Below are 18571 nucleotides of genomic sequence, written 5' to 3'. Positions count from 1 at the left end.
TCCTGTCCGTCTCTTTGAAATCTCTTTCCAGAGCAAGTATTGCATCTGTTGGAGTGGAGTGAGGGACTTCTTTAACTGTGACTCTGTGGCAGAGGCTGCTGTCTATATCCGTTTCATTGCACAGTGCTGCGTTGCCTACTGTGCTCCATCCTAAGTCCGTGCGAATAGCATAGGGCTCACCATCTTTTCCTAAGATTATTTGTTTAGGTGCAAAAGCTCTGTGACAGGTATAACCTATAAGGAGACCCACTTCACAACTGAGGAGTGGAGGGATCTCATCTACAATAGGCAGTAAATGACTCCACTATTTTGCTGTTTCACATGTGGGTATGTGTTCCCTGTTAGCAGGTAAGAAGTCCTTGGAATATGCCGTGGGGAGCTTTATGACTGTGGCTGAGTTATAACCTCTCACCAAGAGATCAGACACCCTTCCACTACTTACGACAGCATTTTTACCCATCATGGTAGTCAATTTCTACTTCCTGATCCACAAAGACAGCATCGCTCTGAGTGTCTAATAATGCATAGACCAATTTTAGGTGGTTGACAGCCATACTGGGACTATGTTGTCCCTGGCTGGTGGAGCAACCTTCCCTCCTCCACAAGACTAGCCGAGACTATCACCACTTTTAAGAAGCAGGTGAAAACCCTCTTGTTCAAAAAGTAATACTGTCAAATTTAACACTTACACACACACATGCGTACACATTGCACAAAACAATTCAAAAATGTTATAACCCTAGCACTTATCAATCTCTGAGCATGTTCTTCGCTGACAAGTTGAGCCTTATCAGGGCTCTTAGTTTGTAAACTCAATATTCTATAGAAATCGAACGAGAATTGCTGGTGTCTTCCTCTTGTAAGTCGCTTTGGATAAATGCGTCTGCTAAATAAAGTAAAGACTATCATTGAGGTGCTGACGGTCTGTTCTGATCTGGCAACATTAAGTGACATGGCTGTTGCAGATTCAGGTGAGTTACCTTGATTTGCATTCTCCGTACTCACACGTGTTTGTCTTTGCAAAGCATTACTGTAGTTTTCATCATGAAGACACACAGGATGTCTCTTTGTGCAGGTTTCGCAAGTGAGGCGGCATCTGCAGTCCTTACCACTGTGTCCTTGTTTCAGACAGCCATAACAAAGCTTTTTGTCTCTCACATATTTCTTTCTATTTTCTAGAGACATCTTTAAGAAGTCTGGGCACTTGTGAATCTGATGTGCGTCCTGGCACAACATGCATGGAGAACTGTTAGGTGTTTTTGTTATTGTCCGTTTGTCACTTTGTACAGTTGCATTTGTGTTAAATACACCTGCTTTTTTCCCACTGATTACCCTTGTACTCAATATTTCAATATTTATCAGTATATATCAATATTTGTTTCAGTGCGGCGAAGTGCATGAATGGAGGTGACTGGGTTGCAAGCAACTTCCGCTTCTAATGAGAGGAAGGAAGCAAAATCACAGAAACTTGGAAACTCACCACCCTCCATTAAAGTTTTTGTTTTGTTTTTCTATTCCATCTTGCATTTATCCAGTCCGGTAGTTTGTGCAAAAATCTTTGATTTTCTTCGCAGTCGTTGAGTATTTGTAATCCCTTTACGTGCGGCATAGCAAGCTTGCATGCATTTATGAAATCTGCAAGGTTCCTTAATCCATCAGCGTCTCTGGACTGCACCTTTGGCCAATTCGCTAGCTTCTCTCTAAATGCCTTTTATATCATGAATGGTTGACCGTATCTTTGGTTTAGTTTATCTCAAGCATCTTTGTATGCCTCTGCATCGTTTCTGAAGAAACTTCTTTCAAGACATTTGCGAGCCGACCCAGTTAAATATCTTTTTAAATACTACAGTTTATCTGCCCCTGAGAGGCCCTTTCGTTCAATCAGGGACATGAATGTGGATTTCTACTCTATGAAGTTTATTGGATCACCACTAAACACTGTTGGTTCTGGTGTGGGAAGTTTGTTCATTTTTATGCTGTCTTGCACTGCTTGTGCTAGCTCAGAGACATCCGAGTGAGCTGTTTGCACAGGAATGAAGGGGAGTTCTGGTGTGGGCTGTTTGGGGGTGAAGTTTGGGCTAACTGGTTCACCTTTTATTGACTGTTCATCCCCCACTAGTGATAACTCTCTATCATATGCTTCCCACCTGGCTCGAGCTGCTTTTACTTCCTTCTGCGCTCTTAAGCGTTCCAGCTCTGAATTTTGCGCCGCAATTTGTACTTTGTGCTCCTCCTCTAGAGCCTTTATCCTTTCTCTTTGTCTTTGTTCTTCTAATACAACCTCATATTCTGCCTCTTTTGCTGATAGTTCTGCTGCTGCTTCGGCTCGCTTTGCGGTCAGCTGTGAAGCTGAGGATCGTTGTCTGTGGTTTGATGCCGCGGTCGAGCCATATATGGACATGGCATAGTCATGCTGTAAAAGTCCACATAAACGAGTTCTTTCACACTCTGCATCAAAATCTCCATCAACACTACTTATTCTCTCCAGAATTATTCTAAAAACTTCATGAGTTACTTGTTCACATGCATCAATCTTTCTCCTTATGTCAGATGGTGGTGCCGTTTGGATTATTATTTCTGAAAAGAACATCAGTATATTGTCTCTCATTTGTTCTATTATGTCTGCAAGTTCTGACATCTCTTTGTCTGTGATATCTGTCTTTAGCTTTTCTCTTGTTTCTCGTACTTGCATTTTCCATTGTTCATTGTTGGTAGTCTCCTTTCTTTTTGGCATAATTCTTCCTTTTGGTATGTTATCATCCTTTCAGTTTGTACTTTAACTCTTTCAGAACATCTTGGTAAGTCGGACATGGTTTAAGCTTTATCTTGAAGCTCACTTCACATTTGTTCTTTGCATGTGATTGGATCTTTAATGTCTTGTTGTGAACTTGCAATCTGTTCATTTGTGACCGTTTGACTTAGTGATGCAGCTTGTACGTCTTCCATTTGAGCCCCTTTTGATCCATTTTGTCTTCTGACCAACTGCTGGACGTCGCGGGTATTACCTTAAACCACGTAGTGCAGCGGGAGGCAGCGGTCAAGCTCTTACTGTAGCATTCAGTCAATATTGAGAAGGCCAGAACTGATGGTCAAATGATGATTTATTGAAGCCGTCCGTGTCATCAACCAACGTATGAGCTAAGCAAGAGCAGATACCAATAATTACGATCACATCCCTCGTCATGCATAGCACCTTACGTTAGTATATTTCTTTCCCTTAGCATAACTAATCAAGTCTTTTCTCACAAACATTACAGGTTGCTCAAATATACTTTAGTCATAGTTACAAACCTTGTTCCCTTATCAACTGATGCTAGATTTGTTGCTTTTAACTCTTTCGGTTGTCCTTTTCTCTGCTTTGCCACTGAGCCTTTCCTGCTTTACTTCACGCCTTCTGTCTTACATCCAGCTCAGTTCCGTTACCGTACTTCCACTCACAAAGGGGTTATCAAAATATTAGCGGGTAACATTGCATTAATGTAAATCTTACTTTTTTGGTCTTTACAATGAATGTGTTACACTGCACAGTTCATTCTGTCAAACAGTACAAAATGTCTGCTGGTAAAATTTTGTACCATCTGAGATATGCATCTCAATTATTATTCAGAGTACAATAATAGACAAGTTTATAACTCAGTTTAATTATAAAATTATAGAATTATTGGGGTATGCATATAACGACAGGCAGAAATTCATACCTGCTATATTTGAATCTGCAGTATTTTAGGCAATGTGGCTGATAAAGTGCTGAAATCATCCCTCATAGGACAGAGTGGACTGCCAGACAAACAGAAAACAAAGAATGCACAAAGGTGCACAACTAGTGGCCTGCACGCCACATTGATTCCATTGGTGAAAAATAGACCCTTTTCGCAATGACAGCTTGGCGGCGATGTCTCATGCTCCTCACTAGCCTCATGATGTGTTTCTGAGGCAATGCGTTCCACTCTTCCACAAGAGCTAAACGCAGTTCTGCCGGGTCACGTGGGGGTGGGGTACGATCATTCAGTCTCTGCTTCAACTGGTCCCAGACGTGCTCTATGGGGTTCAGGTCAGGTGACATTGATGGCCATACCATATGAGGCACTCCAACTGCCTGAATTCTGCCACGATGTGGTGGAGCATTATCATCCATTAATAGAAAGTTGGGCAGAATTGGGGGATGATGGTGGGTTCTATGATGTGTCTGAGGTAAGAATGTGCAGTGACTGAGCCATGTACAATAACCAAATCGGTTTTGCGCTGACTGGTGATGCCTGCCCAGATTGTTGCTCCTCGTCGCTTGACCTCAGTGTATCGCTCACCTCGCATTCTCCAGCAACGCTGACACGACACTAATCAGTGAACAGGACGGTGGACCACTGCTGCATTGTTCAGACCACATGGCCTTGTGTCCACTGCAAATGTTCACTGCAGCGTCTTGGTGTCAGTGGAGTCTCCTGCAACGGTCGTCTGGCATTCAAGCCAAAGCGGTGCAGTGGGTTGCGAATGGTTTGTCTGGAAAGCCTAGTAACCCCGCATCTCATAAACGGGCCTGCAGCTGTGTGGCAGTTGCATGATGATGTCTGAGTATGTAGGTCCTTAGGTAATGGTCATCATTCCAGTCTGTCACTTGTGGGGCTCCACTGCTGGGTCTGTCATGATCTCTTAGTGTCTGCACCTTTTTCACTTCTGGGTCTCCTACTAGGAGTTCAATAGTTTCCTTTGGTGGGTGTTGTATTTCTCTTTCCCATAGGAATTTAGGGCCAGTAAGCCAATTGGATGAGAGTAGTTCATTTACAGACATGCCCCTGGAAGCCATGTCTGCTGGGTTTTTGGCAGTAGGCACATAAAACCATTGTTGTGGTGGGGTATTGTTGTAGATTTTCTGTACTCTATTAGCAACAAATGTATGAAAACGCCTCGCCTCATTATTTAGGTATCCTAGAGTGACTTTAGAGTCAGTCCAAAAGAACTCTTCGACATTGTCGTAAAGTAGTTCCTCTCTCAGCATGTTGCTCACGGTGACTGACACTGTGGCTGCGGTAAGTTCCAGCCTTGGGATTGTGGTGATTTTTGTGGGTGAGACACGTGCTTTGCCCATAATGAAGGTACAATGAACTTCCTTGTTTTTGTTTAAGAGTCTGAGATAAGAACATTGTCCATATCCTGTAGTGCTTGCGTCCAAAAAGTGATGTAATTCTCGTTTCACCACATCTCCACCACATTTGTAATTTTCTCAGATTGTGAAGATCTCCGTTCTAGCGCTCCCACCGTGGCCTGAGATGCTCTGGTATCGGGTCATCCCACTTCATTCCTTGGCAGCACATTTCTTGGAGGATTCCTTTGTCGTTGAGCACGTAAGGAGCTATGAATCCAAGGGGATCGTATATTGCTGCAACTGTGGATAGGATGCCACGCCGGGTTGGTGGTTGGTCCGTTAGTGTGATGTTGAATGTGAAGCAATCTTCCTCCATGTTCCAATAAATGCCAAGTGCTCTTTCAGTCTGTGCTTCATTAAATGTCAAGTCCTGTAGCAGAGACCTAACCTCTGAGGTCGGAATACTATACAGAACGTTGATGTTGTTGGACACAAACTTGTGTAACCTTAATCCACCCTTTGTGCACAATTCACATGCTTCCTTTGCCAGTTGTACAGCATCCTTGACTGTCTCTGCACTGGTGACGGCGCCATCTACGTAGAAGTCTCTGGCTATGAACCGTGAGCCCGCAGGATATGCAAGGCTGTTCTCTTTGGCTAAATGTTTCAGTCCATAGTTCGCACAACCGGGTGACGAAACAGCGCCAAAGAGATGAACTGTCATCCTGTACGCTTGCGGTTGGCTGTTTATGTCACCATCTTTCCACCATAAGAAGCGCAAGTAGTTGCGATCGCTTTCTTTGACCTGAAATTGGTGGAACATTTTCTCGAAGTCACACATCAGCGCTATTTGGTGCTGTCTGAAGCGCACAAGAACACCCGTAAGACTGTTGAACATGTCGGGGCCAATCAATAAATGTTCATTAAGACAGGTACCCTGTCAGGTTTCTTTGGATGATAGATGGCGTGGTGTGGTATGTACCATGTCTTGCCAGGGAGTCCGATATCATCAGTCTCTTCTGCATCACCTCTTTCGATGATGTCATTCATGTATTGCAATCCTCCTTGTATTTTTCGTCTTTCATGAGTTTGTGTTTGAGCTGGTTTAGTCTGTTTTCAGCAAGTTGTCTGTTATCTGGCATTTGTGGCTTTTCTCTAAATGGCAATGGCATCTCCAAATGTCCCTTTTCCGTCTGTGTTATGCCTTGCTCAAGCTTCTGGAGGAATATTAAATCCTCTTGTGATACAGTCTTTTCGTTCCTGTCCGTCTCTTTGAAATCTCTTTCCAGAGCAAGTATTGCATCTGTTGGAGTGGAGTGAGGGACTTCTTTAACTGTGACTCTGTGGCAGAGGCTGCTGTCTATATCCGTTTCATTGCACAGTGCTGCGTTGCCTACTGTGCTCCATCCTAAGTCCGTGCGAATAGCATAGGGCTCACCATCTTTTCCTAAGATTATTTGTTTAGGTGCAAAAGCTCTGTGACAGGTATAACCTATAAGGAGACCCACTTCACAACTGAGGAGTGGAGGGATCTCATCTACAATAGGCAGTAAATGACTCCACTATTTTGCTGTTTCACATGTGGGTATGTGTTCCCTGTTAGCAGGTAAGAAGTCCTTGGAATATGCCGTGGGGAGCTTTATGACTGTGGCTGAGTTATAACCTCTCACCAAGAGATCAGACACCCTTCCACTACTTACGACAGCATTTTTACCCATCATGGTAGTCAATTTCTACTTCCTGATCCACAAAGACAGCATCGCTCTGAGTGTCTAATAATGCATAGACCAATTTTAGGTGGTTGACAGCCATACTGGGACTATGTTGTCCCTGGCTGGTGGAGCAACCTTCCCTCCTCCACAAGACTAGCCGAGACTATCACCACTTTTAAGAAGCAGGTGAAAACCCTCTTGTTCAAAAAGTAATACTGTCAAATTTAACACTTACACACACACATGCGTACACATTGCACAAAACAATTCAAAAATGTTATAACCCTAGCACTTATCAATCTCTGAGCATGTTCTTCGCTGACAAGTTGAGCCTTATCAGGGCTCTTAGTTTGTAAACTCAATATTCTATAGAAATCGAACGAGAATTGCTGGTGTCTTCCTCTTGTAAGTCGCTTTGGATAAATGCGTCTGCTAAATAAAGTAAAGACTATCATTGAGGTGCTGACGGTCTGTTCTGATCTGGCAACATTAAGTGACATGGCTGTTGCAGATTCAGGTGAGTTACCTTGATTTGCATTCTCCGTACTCACACGTGTTTGTCTTTGCAAAGCATTACTGTAGTTTTCATCATGAAGACACACAGGATGTCTCTTTGTGCAGGTTTCGCAAGTGAGGCGGCATCTGCAGTCCTTACCACTGTGTCCTTGTTTCAGACAGCCATAACAAAGCTTTTTGTCTCTCACATATTTCTTTCTATTTTCTAGAGACATCTTTAAGAAGTCTGGGCACTTGTGAATCTGATGTGCGTCCTGGCACAACATGCATGGAGAACTGTTAGGTGTTTTTGTTATTGTCCGTTTGTCACTTTGTACAGTTGCATTTGTGTTAAATACACCTGCTTTTTTCCCACTGATTACCCTTGTACTCAATATTTCAATATTTATCAGTATATATCAATATTTGTTTCAGTGCGGCGAAGTGCATGAATGGAGGTGACTGGGTTGCAAGCAACTTCCGCTTCTAATGAGAGGAAGGAAGCAAAATCACAGAAACTTGGAAACTCACCACCCTCCATTAAAGTTTTTGTTTTGTTTTTCTATTCCATCTTGCATTTATCCAGTCCGGTAGTTTGTGCAAAAATCTTTGATTTTCTTCGCAGTCGTTGAGTATTTGTAATCCCTTTACGTGCGGCATAGCAAGCTTGCATGCATTTATGAAATCTGCAAGGTTCCTTAATCCATCAGCGTCTCTGGACTGCACCTTTGGCCAATTCGCTAGCTTCTCTCTAAATGCCTTTTATATCATGAATGGTTGACCGTATCTTTGGTTTAGTTTATCTCAAGCATCTTTGTATGCCTCTGCATCGTTTCTGAAGAAACTTCTTTCAAGACATTTGCGAGCCGACCCAGTTAAATATCTTTTTAAATACTACAGTTTATCTGCCCCTGAGAGGCCCTTTCGTTCAATCAGGGACATGAATGTGGATTTCTACTCTATGAAGTTTATTGGATCACCACTAAACACTGTTGGTTCTGGTGTGGGAAGTTTGTTCATTTTTATGCTGTCTTGCACTGCTTGTGCTAGCTCAGAGACATCCGAGTGAGCTGTTTGCACAGGAATGAAGGGGAGTTCTGGTGTGGGCTGTTTGGGGGTGAAGTTTGGGCTAACTGGTTCACCTTTTATTGACTGTTCATCCCCCACTAGTGATAACTCTCTATCATATGCTTCCCACCTGGCTCGAGCTGCTTTTACTTCCTTCTGCGCTCTTAAGCGTTCCAGCTCTGAATTTTGCGCCGCCATTTGTACCTTGTGCTCCTCCTCTATAGCCTTTATCCTTTCTCTTTGTCTTTGTTCCTCTAATACAACCTCATATTCTGCCTCTTTTGCTGATAGTTCTGCTGCTGCTTCGGCTCGCTTTGCGGTCAGCTGTGAAGCTGAGGATCGTTGTCTGTGGTTTGATGCCGCGGTCGAGCCATATATGGACATGGCATAGTCATGCTGTAAAAGTCCACATAAACGAGTTCTTTCACACTCTGCATCAAAATCTCCATCAACACTACTTATTCTCTCCAGAATTATTCTAAAAACTTCATGAGTTACTTGTTCACATGCATCAATCTTTCTCCTTATGTCAGATGGTGGTGCCGTTTGGATTATTATTTCTGAAAAGAACATCAGTATATTGTCTCTCATTTGTTCTATTATGTCTGCAAGTTCTGACATCTCTTTGTCTGTGATATCTGTCTTTAGCTTTTCTCTTGTTTCTCGTACTTGCATTTTCCATTGTTCATTGTTGGTAGTCTCCTTTCTTTTTGGCTTAATTCTTCCTTTCGGTATGTTATCATCCTTTCAGTTTGTACTTTAACTCTTTCAGAACATCTTGGTAAGTCGGACATGGTTTAAGCTTTATCTTGAAGCTCACTTCACATTTGATCTTTGCATGTGATTGGATCTTTAATGTCTTGTTGTGAACTTGCAATCTGTTCATTTGTGACCGTTTGACTTAGTGATGCAGCTTGTACGTCTTCCATTTGAGCCCCTTTTGATCCATTTTGTCTTCTGACCAACTGCTGGACGTCGCGGGTATTACCTTAAACCACGTAGTGCAGCGGGAGGCAGCGGTCAAGCTCTTACTGTAGCATTCAGTCAATATTGAGAAGGCCAGAACTGATGGTCAAATGATGATTTATTGAAGCCGTCCGTGTCATCAACCAACGTAAGAGCTAAGCAAGAGCAGATACCAATAATTACGATCACATCCCTCGTCATGCATAGCACCTTACGTTAGTATATTTCTTTCCCTTAGCATAACTAATCAAGTCTTTTCTCACAAACATTACAGGTTGCTCAAATATACTTTAGTCATAGTTACAAACCTTGTTCCCTTATCAACTGATGCTAGATTTGTTGCTTTTAACTCTTTCGGTTGTCCTTTTCTCTGCTTTGCCACTGAGCCTTTCCTGCTTTACTTCACGCCTTCTGTCTTACATCCAGCTCAGTTCCGTTACCGTACTTCCACTCACAAAGGGGTTATCAAAATATTAGCGGGTAACATTGCATTAATGTAAATCTTACTTTTTTGGTCTTTACAATGAATGTGTTACACTGCACAGTTCATTCTGTCAAACAGTACAAAATGTCTGCTGGTAAAATTTTGTACCATCTGAGATATGCATCTCAATTATTATTCAGAGTACAATAATAGACAAGTTTATAACTCAGTTTCATTTTAAAATTATAGATTTATTGGGGCATGCATATATAAATTCATACCTGCTAAATTTGCATCTGCAGTATTTTAGGCAATGTGGCTGATAAAGTGCTGAAATCATCCCTCATAGGACAGAGTGGACTGCCAGACAAACAGAAAACAAAGAATGCACAAAGGTGCACAACTAGTGGCCTGCACGCAACATTGATTACATTGGTGAAAAATAGACCCTTTTCGCAATGACAGCTTGGCGGCGATGTCTCATGCTCCTCACTAGCCTCATGATGTGTTTCTGAGGCAATGCGTTCCACTCTTCCACAAGAGCTAAACGCAGTTCTGCCGGGTCACGTGGGGGTGGGGTACGATCATTCAGTCTCTGCTTCAACTGGTCCCAGACGTGCTCTATGGGGTTCAGGTCAGGTGACATTGATGGCCATACCATATGAGGCACTCCAACTGCCTGAATTCTGCCACGATGTGGTGGAGCATTATCATCCATTAATAGAAAGTTGGGCAGAATTGGGGGATGTTGATGTCAGTGTATCGCTCACCTCGCATTCTCCAGCAACGCTGACACGACACTAATCAGTGAACAGGACGGTGGACCACTGCTGCATTGTTCAGACCACATGGCCTTGTGTCCACTGCAAATGTTCACTGCAGCGTCTTGGTGTCAGTGGAGTCTCCTGCAACGGTCGTCTGGCATTCAAGCCAAAGCGGTGCAGTGGGTTGCGAATGGTTTGTCTGGAAAGCCTAGTAACCCCGCATCTCATAAACGGGCCTGCAGCTGTGTGGCAGTTGCATAATGATGTCTGAGTATGTAGGTCCTTAGGTAATGGTCATTATTCCAGTCTGCCACTTGTGGGGCTCCGCTGCTGGGTCTGTCATGATCTCTGCCAGTAGTCCTGTGTCTTGATGCAAGTCTGCTGATGACACTTTGAGACACATAAAGTTCACGAGCAACATCTGACTGCCTGGTGATGCCTCTCATCCATTAAGTGACATTGTGGTTTTATGGCTGTTTGAATGATTTACTGACAATACCAGCTTCTTATGACCACAGAATGTTGAATTTGATGCCACGTTGAGAAAGGTTGTCTCTTGGTATTGGCCCCAATATAAGGCACACCTCTACACAATGAGACCATTACGTGGAAAACACAAAATGTGTTTGTCTATCAAACCAACATAATTGCCTCCCTATCCCAAAAATGTCCAAAAGTGAAACAAACATCGTATAAATGACATCCACTAAGTCTCTCACAATATCCCTATCTTATTGTGAGTAGTGTATATATCAACACTGGGAACAGATCCTTCTCCTGTTTCATCTTGGTCTTATAAAGTTGAATGTTTACATCGTTCCATGTGTAATTTTAGTCTCTTGAGCATGAAAAATGAATTATATTGTCTTCACATATGCTGTTGTGAATTGTAATTTTGAACATCACTTCAAGGTGACTTTTAGTTTGCTTCAGAAAAAAAAAAACTGCAGAAGAAACTCCCCTGAATAAACAATAAATTCCCCTCCTCCTCTTTAACAGAGCCACATTCAAACACAATAACCAGTCAGTGTGTAACAGTGGAAGGACAATTTATTTCAGTTTCAAATAAAACGCTTACAAATATTTTATGCCAGATAAAGTTATGTGTTTTATAACAATGAAAAAAATGCTAAATAATTGTCAGATCTATTACATTTTAATATTTAAATCAAACATGTAATATGGGTCAAATATAATTTGCACATACATATAATAAGTAAAACAATTTATGCTACAGTAATTAATTAGGCAAAAGCAATTTAATTCAAATAATTTAATAAAAAGTCAACATGGAACTATGTACAGTTTTAATAAAATCAATTGAACATACAGCAAAAATATAAATAAAAGTATAAAAAAGGGCATTTCAACACAATGAAATAAAAATAAAATATGCACACAACGCATTGCTATTCTTTGTCCACTGCTGCAGAGTTGACGCATCCCTGATGGAACCACTTGTTGCAACTATTGCAGGCAATCTGAACATTACAAAATAAAAAAAACATGTTCATTTTTTTAAATATTTACATGTTCCTTTTTCATTATGTGTTTTAAGCAACAACATATCTGGAAATACCATTCATGTTAAATTTAATATAATTACCCATTGTAGGTCATCTGTTTCCACAAACCCACATTGACAGCAAAGCTTATTCAGGATGTCTAAACACAGACAAATTCACATCAACATCTCGACATATTTCTATTGCTTCAATGTCCTCAGCAAAATATTTCAACATGAAGCTAATTACAATCCAGAACAGTTTCAGCTCTCACCTTGTTTACGGCTCTTCTTCTTGTGCCAGTGGTGGGACGCACCGAGTATGCACTCAGCAAACTGATGCAAAAGAAAACAGGACCGTAGACAGAAGAGGTGAACATCCTGCAACACACAGCCAGAAACAAAATCAGACCTGATCAGAAACATCACAGCAGAAAGAGTTTGGGGCAGGACATGACAGGGCATTACCTGTTCGTTTAAGTCAGCAGGCCAAATGCCACCCCATGTTGTTCTGGTGAGTGGCTCTCAGTCCCAATCTGCCTCTCCTCCTCCTCCTCCTGGTCCGCGGGAATGACCGTCTGCCTGGTTTTCTTAGAAAGGATGGCAGAAAACGATTTAACCGAAAACGAATCACCTCCGGGCCATCCTATACAAATCACAAACATATATACACATGAGGTCTGGAAAAGGACTCACCGGTGGAGAACACCAGAGAGCTCGCTTCATCTGTGTATGTCGCTGAAGCTGACTGTTGCTCCCAAGTCACCTGTAGAAAGAAATGAGAGAACATTACACTCCAATTTATTGGAGTTGGAGGACCAGGGCAATACTCACCGATTTTCACTTCACCCTGCCTGGTAACCATGATGTTGTTGCTGTGGATCACCTCCATTCGGTGGAAATAAGGTAGGGAGTGCACCACGGATGAGAGGAGAAAGGGGGGAGAAGTGGAACGTGCACTGTAAACCCGAACAGTACTACTAACTTTTATCCATTACGTTAAGGATAATGACACAAAGTTAGCAATACATTGGAAAAATAGTTAATAATAAGAGTTGTGAAAACTCGGGATGGTCGAGACACCGGCAAGCTGGCATTAACATTTACATATTTTTGGCCTTGTAGGCTAAAGTGGATGCAGAGTCTGTGAATGTGGTAAGTATCCTTTTTTCGTTTACTTTAGATATTTTTAACAGCTTCACACGTAACCCTGCATTGAATTGGTTCTTCGTGCCCTAGCAGTGTACTTACGTGAAGATGACCCACAGTTTTTTAAGACATGGAATGTAAGTACTCGGTGCACTCACCAAACAGGATCAGTTTTTGTGATTATCAGGGTTTTTTTTAATCTTAGCTTCATTAACAAATTACCATAACCACATATATTCAACTTTTTTTCTCTACTGTTGCAAATTCTCCATGTATGTTCTTGTCTAGTTTTTAAATTTGGGCCAATTCAGTGTAAACTGAAAAGGCCTACCTGGTTAAGTATGATACTATATTAAAGTGATAGTTAACCAAAAATGATCTGATGATGTAATTCATTACTAGACATGTTTACAGTTGGACACTCTTTGTGCATTCCAGGTGGAGGATTCAGATGAGCCAGACATCACCTAGTTCCTGCTAAGTAGTTTTGTAAGCGTATGTTGTAGAAAATGTAGTTTTTATATTTGGTATGTTGTCTTCTGCACCAAATCTACCTCAGTTGCACTTCTACAACAAAAACTTTTTGCAATCAGATTGTATTTTTTTATTCTAAGGTTTTTTACAAGTGTATGTTGTTAAACATGTAGTTTAAACATTTGGTAGGTTGTTACTTTAATATTGTCACTTCCTCTGTTTATCTCAATTTGTTTTATAAGCTAAACATGTAGTTTACAGCAGTTTTACATTTAGTAGGTTGTCTTCTGCACCAGATCTACCCCAGTTGCACTCTTACAACAGAAACTTGATATTTGTAATCAGATTTAGTTTATTTTAAGGTTGTTTACAAGTGTCTATTGTTTAACATGTAGTTTAAACATTTGGTAAGTTGTTAGACCTACCTCAGTTGCACTTTACACAATGAAACATTGTGAAGTTAAAGCATTTAAATGTTTACATTTACATTTTTTACAATCTATCTCTGTTGCATATTTCATGCAACAAATACTTGGTTTTGAAATCAGGTATGTATTATTTTTTGTGTTTTGACTTATTCATTTATTGTTTTTATTTCCTATAAATTATAATTTTAACATTTCTTTTTGAAGGAGCTTTATTTATTTTATTTATTTTGATTTGCCGTCTTGGAAAATAATGGCAATGGATGTAAAGTACTCGGTGCACTCACCAAACAGGATCAGTTTTTGTGCTTATCAGGATTTTTTTAATCTTAGCTTCATTAACAAATTACCATAACCACATATATTCAACTTTTTTTCTCTACTGTTGCAAATTCTCCATGTATGTTCTTGTCTAGTTTTTAAATTTGGGCCAATTCAGTGTAAACTGAAAAGGCCTACCTGGTTAAGTATGATACTATATTAAAGTGATAGTTAACCAAAAAGTTCTGATGATGTAATTCATTACTAGACATGTTTACAGTTGGACACTCTTTGTGCATTCCAGGTGGAGGATTCAGATGAGCCAGACATCACCTAGTTCCTGCTAAGTAGTTTTGTAAGTGTATGTTGTAGAAAATGTAGCTTTTATATTTGGTATGTTGTCTTCTGCACCAAATCTACCTCAGTTGCACTTCTACAACAAAAACTTTTTGCAATCAGATTGTGTTTTTTTATTCTAAGGTTTTTTTACAAGTGTATGTTGTTAAACATGTAGTTTAAACATTTGGTAGGTTGTTACTTTAATATTGTCACTTCCTCTGTTTATCTCAATTTGTTTTATAAGCTAAACATGTAGTTTACAGCAGTTTTACATTTAGTAGGTTGTCTTCTGCACCAGATCTACCCCAGTTGCACTCTTACAACAGAAACTTGATATTTGTAATCAGATTTAGTTTATTTTAAGGTTGTTTACAAGTGTCTATTGTTTAACATGTAGTTTAAACATTTGGTAAGTTGTTAGACCTACCTCAGTTGCACTTTACACAATGAAACATTGTACAGTTTAAAGCATTTAAATGTTTACATTTACATTTTTTACAATCTATCTCTGTTGCATATTTCATGCAACAAATACTTGGTTTTGAAATCAGGTATGTATTATTTTTTGTGTTTTGACTTATTCATTTATTGTTTTTATTTCCTATAAATTATCATTTTAACATTTCTTTTTGAAGGAGCTTTATTTATTTTATTTTATTTTATTTTATTTATTTTGATTTGCCGTCTTGCAAAATAATGGCAATGGATGTAAAGTACTCGGTGCACTCACCAAACAGGATCAGTTTTAGTGCTTATCAGGGTTTTTTTTAATCTTAGCTTCATTATCAAATTACCATAACAACATATATTCAACTTTTTTTCTCTACTGTTGCAAATTCTCTATGCATGTTCTTGTCTAGTTTTTAAATTTGGGCCAATTCAGTGTAAACTGAAAAGGCCTACCTGGTTAAGTATGATACTATATTAAAGTGATAGTTAACCAAAAAATTCTGATGATGTAATTCATTACTAGACATGTTTACAGTTGGACACTCTTTGTGCATTCCAGGTGGAGGATTCAGATGAGCCAGACATCACCTAGTTCCTGCTAAGTAGTTTTGTAAGTGTATGTTGTAGAAAATGTAGTTTTTATATTTGGTATGTTGTCTTCTGCACCAAATCTACCTCAGTTGCACTTCTAAAACAAAAACTTTTTGCAATCAGATTGTATTTTTTTATTCTAAGGTTTTTTACAAGTGTATGTTGTTAAACATGTGGTTTAAACATTTGGTAGGTTGTTACTTTAATATTGTCACTTCCTCTGTTTATCTCAATTTGTTTTATAAGCTAAACATGTAGTTTACAGCAGTTTTACATTTAGTAGGTTGTCTTCTGCACCAGATCTACCCCAGTTGCACTCTTACAACAGAAACTTGATATTTGTAATCAGATTTAGTTTATTTTAAGGTTGTTTACAAGTGTCTATTGTTTAACATGTAGTTTAAACATTTGGTAAGTTGTTAGACCTACCTCAGTTGCACTTTACACAATGAAACATTGTACAGTTTAAAGCATTTAAATGTTTACATTTACATTTTTTACAATCTATCTCTGTTGCATATTTCATGCAACAAATACTTGGTTTTGAAATCAGGTATGTATTATTTTTCGTGTTTTGACTTATTCATTTATTGTTTTTATTTCCTATAAATTATAATTTTAACATTTCTTTTTGAAGGAGCTTTATTTATTTTATTTTATTTATTTTGATTTGCCGTCTTGCAAAAAATTGTAATCACTGTTTTAACACTTTCCAACCTTTATTTTTAGTATTTTGAACTCAAATATGTGTCAGGCTATGAGTTATTCAAAATGAGTTTATTTCTTGAATAAAACTATTTATATAAGTGGTAATTAATTAAAAACAATAAGTATTGAAAACATAACTTTAGTGTATCATATGTACAGTTTTAAGTACACTGAACTTAAAATAAATAAAAAAGGAAAGAAAAATATTTAAGTTTAGTGTCATTGTAATTTTAAAGTATGTTTACTTAAAAAAATCTTAGGTAATCAGTTTCCACAAAAGTTTTGAGTACTCTTAACTTATCGGGTTTTACAGTGTGGTAAAGGAATTCTGCTGTCTGTCGAGAGGTTTGCTTTCGAGGTTGAACCGGATGTGTTTGGCTTTGGGGGCGTTTTCTCCCCAGTTAACCTGCCTCCGAGTGTATTCTACAATACTATTACTATTAACTGCTAAAACTATAGGATTCGATAGGATTACTACTATTAATATTAATTAAAAGGTTGTTTACAAGTGTCTATTGTTTAACATGTAGTTTAAACATTTGGTAAGTTGTTAGACCTACCTCAGTTGCACTTTACACAATGAGTACACTTAACTTATCGGGAGGTCCTCCTCCTCCTCCTCCTCGGCCCCGCGACCTCCTCCACGTCCCGGAGGTAGCGCTCCACGCGAGACCTCTCCAGGGACGCGGAGCCGCTGCAGTAGAGGCCGGAGAAGGCGGGCTCCGTGACGGCCTTGTTGAGCACCTTGGTGCTCCTTGGTGGAGATGTTGAGCGCCGCCACCTTCTCCACCTGCCGGTGGAAGCTGCGCTCGGTGATCTTGTTCAGCGCCGTGCGGAGGTGGAGCAGCAGCCGCCGCGTTCCACTAACCAGGCCGCGCGTCGCCATCATCCTTCTCGGCCTCCAGGGCTCTTCAGCCCGGTGGAGCCCGAATTCGTCTCGGGGCCGAGCGCTCATGGTGCTGAAAAAGTCCAAGCGTTAATACACAAAAACACTACAATAATTCTCAACAACAAATTCAGAGAATCTAACGGGGTCAATAAAATCAACAATTAAATATAGAAAGTAGCAGTAGAGTTGAAAAAGTCGTGATAATCGCTGAAAATCGCTTTTGGGGTCTTGAAAGCACGCAGCCGCAAGCAGTCAAGTAGTTTGCAAGTAACTAACTGTTTCTAGCACGTCTATTTTAAACAAGAGCTCCTCGGCCAATCAGGACGCTGTGTTTTATTGACAGTTGTCATGGTAACCCGACACGTCTGAACACGTTTAATCAAATGATTGTCCATCTAGCATCCTCAGGCCACTTTTTACTCAACTTTTAAATTAGAACTTGTGCTTTTGCGCCCTCTGCTGACACAGTTTTGTCATGACAGCAGTTTAATAAAACCAGGCGCTGAGGTCATATATACACTACGCACAATAAATTAGGGACATTGTTATTTACATGAATGCTTTTCCTATTTGATCTGAATTTTAATGAAAGAATTAAAAGTTCCCTTTGATATTACTAATAATGTATGAGATGAATTATGATGGGTTCTATGATTTCTCTGAGGTAAGAATGTGCAGTGGCTGAGCCATGTACAATAATCAAATTGTCACCTAGTTTTGAACAAACTTTTGGTATTTAAAAATAAAATTATTAATAAACCATGCTGATGTCCCAGCCGTATTATGCACAATTATGAATGTGTTACACTGCACAGTTCATTCTGTCAAACACTCCAAAATGTCTGTGGGTAAAATTTTGTACCATCTGAGATATGCATCCCCCCCTGAATTATTATTCAGAGTACAATAATTGACAAGTTTATAACTCAGTTTCATTATAAAAATACAGAATTATTGGGGTATGCATATAACGACAAGCAGAAATTCATACCTGCTAGATTTGCATCTGCAGTATTTTAGGCAATGTGGCTGATAAAGTGCTGAAATCATCCCTCATAGGACAGAGTGGACTGCCAGACAAACAGAAAACAAAGAATGCACAAAGGTGCACAACTAGTGGCCTGCACGCAACATTGATTCCATTGGTGAAAAATAGACAATGACAGCTTGATGACGATGTCTCATGCTCCTCACTAGCCTCATGATGTGTTTCTGAGGCAATGCGTTCCACTCTTCCACAAGAGCTAAACGCAGTTCTGCCGGGTCACGTGG

At 39.9% G+C, this 18571-nt stretch overlaps 2 long non-coding RNA genes across 2 annotated transcripts; both read right to left on the bottom strand.

The window, feature by feature from the left end:
• Nucleotides 1-11814: 11814 nt before the first annotated feature.
• LOC114791022 (uncharacterized) lies at nt 11815-12350 on the bottom strand. Its single transcript, XR_003749892.1, has 3 exons — nt 12289-12350; nt 12116-12174; nt 11815-11990 (listed from the first exon to the last, which is right to left on the bottom strand). It is a non-coding gene; the product is annotated as an uncharacterized LOC114791022 (long non-coding RNA).
• Nucleotides 12351-12359: 9 nt separating this feature from the next.
• Nucleotides 12360-13449, bottom strand: LOC114791021 (uncharacterized). Its single transcript, XR_003749891.1, has 3 exons — nt 12710-13449; nt 12482-12603; nt 12360-12394 (listed from the first exon to the last, which is right to left on the bottom strand). It is a non-coding gene; the product is annotated as an uncharacterized LOC114791021 (long non-coding RNA).
• Between the last annotated feature and the right edge of the window lie 5122 nt (nt 13450-18571).

Source organism: Denticeps clupeoides, chromosome 5 (genome assembly GCF_900700375.1).
Source record: "Denticeps clupeoides chromosome 5, fDenClu1.1, whole genome shotgun sequence".
Lineage (NCBI taxonomy): Eukaryota > Metazoa > Chordata > Actinopteri > Clupeiformes > Denticipitidae > Denticeps > Denticeps clupeoides.
This window is presented reverse-complemented; position numbering and strand designations above follow the sequence as displayed.